This window comes from Barbus barbus (assembly GCF_936440315.1).
Source record: "Barbus barbus genome assembly, chromosome: 3".
Lineage (NCBI taxonomy): Eukaryota > Metazoa > Chordata > Actinopteri > Cypriniformes > Cyprinidae > Barbus > Barbus barbus.
In genome coordinates, this window is record NC_136731.1 from 36,035,706 (window position 1) to 36,043,814 (window position 8,109).

Genomic DNA, 8,109 nt, shown 5'->3' on the forward strand with positions numbered 1-8,109 from the left:
TAAACAGCTGCTTTCTGTGAACATCCAGATGGCTATATCCAATACAAAAAATATCTGCAATATTTATAGTTAAGTACATTTATAGATAGATAAGCACTATGTAGCTGTGCATATTTGTAGTTCCACTGTACATATTTATTATGTAACAGAGTGATATTGATATATACCATTGTTGTATGCCATCTGCAGCCATCTGCAAATATTTGTCCATTCATTTCCCATGTGCGCCTCCCTTTTGCATTACATCCCCAGGATTCTGGCTCTGTGGGTTTCCTGAGCATATATGTATGTGTGTGTGTGTTTGTATGAGATCTAAGCTAGCTGACTTTAGGTTTGACTGACTCTGATCCACTGATTGGCTTTCTCTCTAATAGGACAACAGTGCTTAAAAATAAGCTGTAGCACTTTCCTTTCAGTAAACACCTGTTTCTGTTACAGGACATGCAGCTTCTTTACAAAAAGAACCAATTTTTTATCTGATTTCAAACTTACTTAAACATACAAATGACATTTCAAACTACAGTAAAGACTGTAGACAAACTTTGACTAATTAACCCTAATTTATAGGAAAATTATATCACCAACACTAAGTCCTGAAAATTTAGCTACAATAAAATTCCACATTGGAATTACGAAATTCTAAAGTTTTTGGAATTTTGAACATTTAAAAAAAAATAAGTTATGATATAAAGTAAAGTAGAAATAGGTAAGTTTCTGCACTTTTCATTCCGAGATTTTTACACATATTTGCAACACTAATCTTAACACTTTCTAGATTTCTATTTTTGCAATAAAAGTATTCAAGATACATTCTAACGGCTCTAGTTAAAATTTATAGCAACCCCTGACATGCCTTTATCATCTATGGGGGGGGGGGGGGGGTTTCAGAAAATTCCTTGGATGCCTGTCCAAAGTACTGTATAGGATTTGTCATAGAAAAACAAATCCTTTCACAGTCTCAATCAATGATTCTGCTAATTTACAACTTGAAGCATCAGGCATGTATTTTTTATGCTTACAATTCTTATAATGGAATCGGTAGCTAACAATGCAAAACTCCGTTCTAGAAAGAGTTTCCAAGCATACAAACTCCACTCGAGTCGATGCATTCCTCTTTTGTCGCTCAGCTGTCATTTTGTGTATTCTGCAGTGATTACAGAGCAGGCAAACTTTGCTCATGATATATTTACATCCACGATGGCTTATGAAGTGCCATTGTTCAGTTGAAGACAGCAGAAATGCAAATAACAACCTTCTGAAAGCGTTGCCAAGAGTAATTCTTATGAGCCGTTTTACCCATAGACAATATTTATACTGCAAAAAGCATACAAAAACAAACAATCCCTATTTGATCATATCACGCAGATGAAAACTGGTTCTTTTTTGCCTACCTTGCATATTTCAGCTGTGTGCTTTTGTTGACAAAATGTTTCGAGCACAGAGGGATGTTATACACAGTTTTATGCAGTAAAATGTGTATTAATCATCAGACCTTTAACAGCAAAAACATTTTGGAGGAAAATTTAGGACATTGCAACAACTGCTAGGGCATTGCTTATAGGCACCATAAATGTCATAATAAAATACTTAAATAATAAGCAAAATAGTATCGCAAGTGTATTAAAAGTGAAGTGTGTAATTTCTGCATAAATACAATCACTAAATCCAAGCCAAGCTGATGTTGCTGTTTTGGGCAGTTCAGATAAACTTTTTGGTAAATCAAACTATCGATGACTTATCTAAAACTTACATCCATCACATCTATGCTTCGCTTACATAAAAAAAAAAAAAGCTGGTTTGGATCAGACAAGGCAGGTTTATATGCTCAGTCTTTGTGCTGTATGCTTCTGGCTCAGTCGGTGCAGTGATGTGGAAATTCTGGCGATCCAGACAGCTGTGAAACAGCAGGCCAACTGCCAAACAGCACAGAATAAGGTGGAGCCAAAGACTGGGGAGGCCCCACCGTGGCCTCTCTACACCCTCCGTACCAGTTTAACATTGTGCCTCAGATCTCTGCCTAATGAGACAGGAAAAACGGAACAAGTATTCCATGTCATGCAGTGGGAATGCAGTGTGCATTTATACAGTCCAGTATATGGAATCGTTTTGTTTATAGTCTACCAATGATCCACTGTACATCCAGGTCACAGGTTCCTCCCAACTTTTCACTATTCTCAAATATAATTTTTGCTGATTCAGTGGAACAATAAACTCTCCAAGTTAAAGCTGGAGTTGTAATGTGTCAAATTACAAAAACAATGACTGTTTTCAAACAGGTTCCCTGAACATTTCTCATTTCACATTCAAACAGATAGTCCAGTTCCCCAGTGTGATAACATTGGTTAAATCAGTGTTGCTATGATGGGCTGGTTGGAATGTTCAAACAGAGCAGTGTTTTGATAACGCCACAATGTGTTAAACTTTTTAGGGAAGTCAGCCCATAAAATTCATTACCTAAAATTTATGTGATCATTCACATTTTAAACAGCTCTAATGACCATGAGTGTCACCAGGATTCTTGAGTAGCCGGGGTGAAAAGGTGCAGAGGAGGAAGGTCAGAAGCTGTTTTTGGAAAGAATGCTGTGGGTGATGACCAGATCACAGGTGGAGAAGTATGGTGGTAAAACCCTGGGGGGCTAAAGTGAGTTGGACTACCATATATCTTTAAAAGCAATGAATCCATTTGTTTCCATGATAAAGAGCTTGTTTCCTTATGTGCAGATAAGTTCACTTAATTTATGCAAATGTGCAATGTATGCAAAACTCCATATCACAACCAACCAAGAACAACATAACACAAAAAAAGGAAAAGTCATCAAAAGCAATCAAGTTGTGCATTTTAAAAGGCAAAAAATGATATACATAATTCCTATATAAATTCAGAATAGCATATTTGATAATAAAATAAATATTTACTGTTCATTTTGAAAGAGAAATATATGCATGTTTCCATTTATTTTCCAGTAAAAAAAAAAAAAAAAAAAAAAAAAAACTCCTTTATGTTAGCAGTAAAACCAGTTCTAACACTCCCTCACACTTCCCAATCCCATCAATAGCTGTGAACAGCACAACCTTTATTTTCCAGCACACGCTTTCCATACAATTTACATTTCATCTTTCGTTCATTTGTTTAAAATGTGTGAGCCACAGGAGAACATTTGAGCAGAGGAGTCAAGAGCTCTTCAACCTCATGACAGAGACTCCTCTTTCGCACTGACATAAGCAGAATGAATTGCTTTCTCCCGGTTCTGATTAAGCTCAAGTGCTCTCGTAGCTCTGAAGAAGTGGAAGGAAATTAAGACAAAAGTGGCCTTTCTGATGAATATGAATGAAAGGTTTATAAAAGATCTCTAATTGTGCCCAAGCTTCTCGACAGAGTCTAGTTCCTGTCTGTTGTTGGAGCAGTTTTTCTTTGTGCCAGTTCAACTAATGATGATGTGGGCTTCTGGCCATTGATGCAAGACCACACCTTCTGAATCAACACACCTCAATAAGCTCAATAAATAATTAAATATACTGTAGGTCAATGAAACTACAGTGAATTGGTCCTATCTTAGATGGTTGACCACCTGAGCAATATTCAAAATGTAAGAACATGCTTCACAAGTAGGAATTCACAGGACGTTGAAGTGGAATTTCAATTGGAATGACAGGAAGAGGACTTTAATGAATTTACTTTACTTTTAGTCATTTAGCAGACGCTTTTATCCAAAGCGACTTACAAATAAGAAAAAGTAACTAAAACTAAAAATCAAAACTCTGTAAATACTATATACACACACTTTTAAGAAAATAAAGAAATTAAATAAAATTGACAAATGCATACAACATTTCAATACTAAACATTTAAATGAAAACAAAAAATAAGCTAAAAACAATTCAAAATATTAAAACAAAAGGTACGAGTATAATAATGATTCTAACATAACACTAAGCCAAACACCAAAAAAAAAAAAAACTACATGTACAGCCACACACATATACATATACATGCATATAAAAATAAATTCAATATACTGTATATATTATTTCATTTCCATATAGTATGAAGTACTAAAATAACTAAAATTAAATAAAACTAAAACTGAATAAAACAACCTATACAGACATCAACACTGAGCCAAGCACGCATGTTTTAAAACAACAACTTACACATAGTAAGAAATTTTATAAAAACTGAAACAGAAGTGAAACAAGTTGCCGTAGCTATTTAACACAAGAAATCCACAACGATATGTTTGGCATCTTTTTATAGGTTCAAAAGTGTGCTTTTTGTCAGAGCAAATTTTCACAACATGCATGAACGGTCTTTTTTTTTTTTGTAGCCAAGGCTAATGTGAGAACTTATTCCCCCGGTTTCACAGACAAGGCTTAAGCCTAGTCCTAGACTAAAGTGTAAGTCTGAGCTGTTTGAACTGAAATAAACTTGCACTGACTGGTCTTAAAATATATCGGTGCCTTTGTTTTGTCTCAAGATGCACCCCAGTAATGTTTTTTTATCTAAGCATGTTTATAAAAATTACTTAAGTGTCCTAATTGAACAATGATCTAATCCTGGCTTAGTCTAAGCCCTGTCTGTGAAACCAGGCAATAGAGTCTCTCATTTTAATTCAAATTTAAATTCTACATCCTGTTTCCTTGCTACATTGATTTAAAATTTCATAACTGAACTGGACTAAAATGCACACACTCCTGATTGACGTCTTATTACTTTTGACGGTGGTCTGAATATTCCAGGACTGAATTACACTGCAAGCAAACTTCTAACACACCTTCATTTAATCAGCATTCAGCTACCATAGACTCTTTGAAGAATGCCTTTCACACTCTTCAAGTGTAACAATAAAAATCCATCGGCAGAGGTCTATGGTTGCAGATGTGATTTGTAAGATGGGGAGTGTGTTTGCACAGCTGTTTGAGGTCATTGCAGGCAATCCTTCCCCCCAGACGAACATCTACTGCTGCCTCCTTCAATGTGACTGATGATCTAGTAGCTCAGTATACACACCCTAACATCCTACAAGACTCCCTGCTAGTCCTGCAATGTTCTCAGAGGTAAAACGCGTGTAGCTGGTTTTGTAAGGAAATGCATGTCTGGATCCTTCTTTAGGAACGGAGTAAATTTATACTGGTCGGAGTACAACCAAAATAGAAAGCTCATTTCCTTCCTGGAGTGTTTTCTTGGAGCAACGGTGTCAAATGTTGGTTGCAATGTCACAAGGTCAATTGGCTTGCCATAAATCGCTTGTTTGACCTAAGACACCTGACCTGAAGGGTTTACTGGGTTAAATTTGGTCTAACCATACGATTTACATATACGGGAGGGACTAAAGTGTTAGAGAACACATTTCCATCCTGGCACCCACACATTCCTACATGCCAAATTTGGTTCAGCCTCATAATACATCCTGGAATTTCATGAATTTCACCAAGTGAGAATAAATTGAACTAATAATATTTAGAATTGAGCTATTTTTTGGTAACATATTCAAAACCAAATCAAACTCTAAACGGCGAAAGCTGATGTTCCAGAACTCAATCAAATGGGTGCACTTTTCTTTCTGAAAACCAAGATTGAATGTCACCTTGCTAATGATGGAGCTTCAGTACAGGATCTTGGGCAAGGATCAATGGACGTCTCCCTGCTGGCAGTACTACTGTGCAAACAAACTGTATGAAAACACATTTATCTTCAGTGAACAGAAACTAGCTTTACTCTCAAGTATATGCTGGCAAACAAAACAAGCCGTAACAAAACAGCAGTAGTGTGATCAGTTCAGAAAAATAGTTTCTTAAATCATCATGAAGTCAAAAGTGACCTATTTATTTCACTGCATGTTCCTGATCTCATTGTGGACAATTCACTGGTGAATGTTATTCCAAAGAAAAAAAAAAGTACCACCGGTATTTGTAATCTTTAATCAAAATGTACTAACTTTCTCTTCCTCTGAAACAACTTTTCCACTGATGTCACTTAGGCTGTGTAGACTATTAGATATTTTTTTTGACCTATTGGTTAACATTATTTAGACAAAGTGTTAATCTCAAAATCACTCTGGGTTTATTCTGGGAAGTAACTCCCATTTTCCGAGATTCATTTCTTTTTTTTTCCTCACTAAATTTCTCTTTTCTTTTGAAAATACGCCATTAAAAAAAGTAAAATTCTACACAGACCTTCTTACTCGCTTCCTTCCTACTTCATTGCCTAAAATGTACATATTTATTGAAGTTCTTTAGAATTTCTATGGAGAAAATGAAAAGGAAATGACCTCAGGGACCAACACTGCTCAGAAAGTGGCCGTAACAGTTGCAGTCTGTTCACAATGACTTTAATCAAAGGACTAGACTCCAATCACTCATGACAACTTTGCTTTGAAGACAAGCTGAGTGCCACTGACTATAAATCCACCCAATAACAAATACGGCAGCAAGGTGAAGACAGGAAACTAAATGAAAAGAAATGCCTTTGATGCTCCAAAGCAGGGCAGAATTTGCATGCATGAGATGTGAAATGGTCGTGAAAAGCTGGCACTCTTTAGTGGTGGTTTGCATGTCACGCATTTGCTGCTTTGTATTGCCGTTGGAAACGGGTCATGCATCATTGTTTGAAAAAATCTATCACCTTCATAAAGGGGAAACTGCTGGTTTCATCTGGCCAGACAAGAATGATGGAGTTTTGGTTCCTTCGACACACTATTTTCCTGTTTAATACTGTAAAGCGGCTTTGACACAATCTGTATTGTAAAGAGCACTATATAAATAATCGTGACATGACTTTACTTGAAACTGGCTGAGACACCCTAACAGTTGTGGAAAAAATTGATCCAGATGTGCTTAGACACGCTTTGCTAAAATATCCTCACTGTAAAACTACATATTTACTTTATGCAAACAACTGAAACAATTAGCAAAATATCCTACTTTGTAGAAACAATTCGTAATAAAACAATTCATACAAGTTTGGGGATTGACGGGGTGCTATTTATTTGCACAACGTGACTGAAGCCTAGTTTAGATTTTGCATGGTGGTCAAATCATAGTATACAAGCTATTGGGTGCTCAATCACCAGTTTGCTCCAAAACTGTACTAAGATTTGCTCAAACCGCTACTATCACCATGCTGATGATAAAATGTGCAAAAATCTGAATTCTATTGAGAATATTATTTCAAAACATGGAAAATCAAACATTAAAACATTACTGTCAAGCACCAACATTAATAAGAAGGCTTAACTACTCTTGACTCCCTTAGAAAGTATTTTTTTATTGTATTAAAATTGTTACTGTGGAAAAGTTTGTAGTAACTTCTTGGTGAAATTTGTAATAAATAATCTGTTGCAGTATGTTGTAGCTAGATGTGCAAGCTGCTAATTTTCATTATGTTATAGTTAACAAAAAAAGTCTACATTGGCTCAAGCATGGTAATGGGAGCTATCAATGGTGTTGCCTGTCATTAGCCCTACTGTAACAATGCAACAATTACAAGAACTACAGTAAATTTTCATAAGGCCAAGTACAACACAAAATCAAGAGCCGTTCATGAAGTCATGAATCGTGAAGTCCATAACTTCATGAATTGTTGACGAAGCAGTCAATTTTCCCCATGTCTAACATGTGGAACTGATATTAGGAAAACCTTTCTTTGAATATTCCAAGGTATGATGTAAATCATTAAAAGAAATGAATGAAATATAAAAAAACTGTAACAAATGCTATAGTTAGACAATTAAAAGAACTATGGTACATTTTCATTAAATCAAGTATAAAGTAGAATCATGAGCTTTAATATCTGGACCTTCATGAATTATTGATCAAGCAATCAATTTTCCCTATGTATAAAATGCATTCTGTTCTGGTGGCTAATATTAGGGAAACTTGTCTTTGGATATTTCAAGAGATGATGTGAACATTTTCAGTAGTAAAAAAAAAAGTTAGTTTGATGGCACTCCCCAAGCAGAAAATTGTGTCAAACTGATAGGGTTCCAGGTGCTTCAATAATTCAAACCCCTCACATATTTTATGCAAACAAGTAATTGTTAACTATTACTTAATTGCAGTTGTGTTATTAACCTTTTTTTTTTTGCATGTGTGGATGATAGGTAAACTACT